At 30.2% G+C, this 1124-nt stretch overlaps 1 non-coding gene across 1 annotated transcript; it reads right to left on the bottom strand.

Annotated features, from left to right (window-relative positions):
- Positions 1-454: 454 nt before the first annotated feature.
- LOC120225633 lies at positions 455-523 on the bottom strand. Its single transcript, XR_005526848.1, has one exon. It is a non-coding gene; the product is annotated as a small nucleolar RNA SNORD38 (small nucleolar RNA).
- Positions 524-1124: the final 601 nt, after the last annotated feature.

Genomic DNA, 1124 nt, shown 5'->3' with positions numbered 1-1124 from the left:
CAGAAGACTAACTCAAATGCCTCATTAGCCAGCATTGGGCCACATGCTCATTTGTAAACCAATCACTAGCAAGGGGAATGGAGTAATGATCAGCTTAAGCAACACAGAATCCCTAAGATGAGATCATGTTCCCTTGAGTTGTATGTCTTTGTTGAGATGGGTTGCTTTATGAATTAAATTAGGTAAGATGAAGGGGGTAAAGGGGATATTGGGTAAGCAACCCAATATAATAGTATCCACTATATCTTATTAGTAGGGAACCAAAATGGATTTAAATTTTTTAATTTTTTAAGAAATGTTTTTTAATTAAAAAATTAAAGTGATTATATTAGGGAAAGCATAATTTCTGCAACCTAATAAAATCTGACAGGCAGGCAATAGTGAAGAACAAAATTAGGCACATTTTTGGCCAAAGATGTATTTTATTTATTTTTTTCTTTTTTTTCCCCCAGTGTCTCCTCAGATATACTTTATCATCACTTAAAGTCAGTAGCAGAACTAGACAAACTTTTTATCACTGAGACAAAGATGTATTTTAAATAACATGGCTAATAAAATTAAATGATAATGATAAAGCATTGGTGAGCAAGGTACAGCATGAATGTAATAGATATTATTATATAATTTATTTTTTCATGTTTTGACCCTCAATTTGCATAAAACATATGTAATATCATTTCCATATTCATAAGTTGAAACTCTTTCACCGTTTATTTTCTTTCATCACTCACTTTGTAAACATGCTATATATATATTTGAGTAATATGATTGAAGTTGGGATCAAATGTATCCCTTTAGGGAAAACAGTTCATGAAATATATTAAAATGCCAGTATATTTTTCATATGAAAAACAAAACATAACTGGAGAAAAGTAATTTTTCTTCTAATTTTAAGAGAATCAATAATTTCATAGGACACCTAAAGAGTAAAGATACTCGATAAGTAATTGTATTGAATTTTATAGAAATTTTGAAAAATCTGGAATGTCCCCTCAAATCCATTGTATCTTTGTAATTCTATGATTCTTGCTTCTTTTACCGAACAAAGGATGCTAATTATTTTGGAAAGCATAAGTTTAGAAAAAAGATCCCAGCTAACTATGGTAGGTAGCTCTCTAGCCCAA

Source organism: Hyaena hyaena, unplaced genomic scaffold (assembly GCF_003009895.1).
Source record: "Hyaena hyaena isolate Hyena2069 unplaced genomic scaffold, ASM300989v1 scaffold_1458, whole genome shotgun sequence".
NCBI lineage: Eukaryota > Metazoa > Chordata > Mammalia > Carnivora > Hyaenidae > Hyaena > Hyaena hyaena.
Note: the sequence above shows the minus strand (reverse complement) of the source record. Positions and strands in the feature narration are given on the sequence as shown.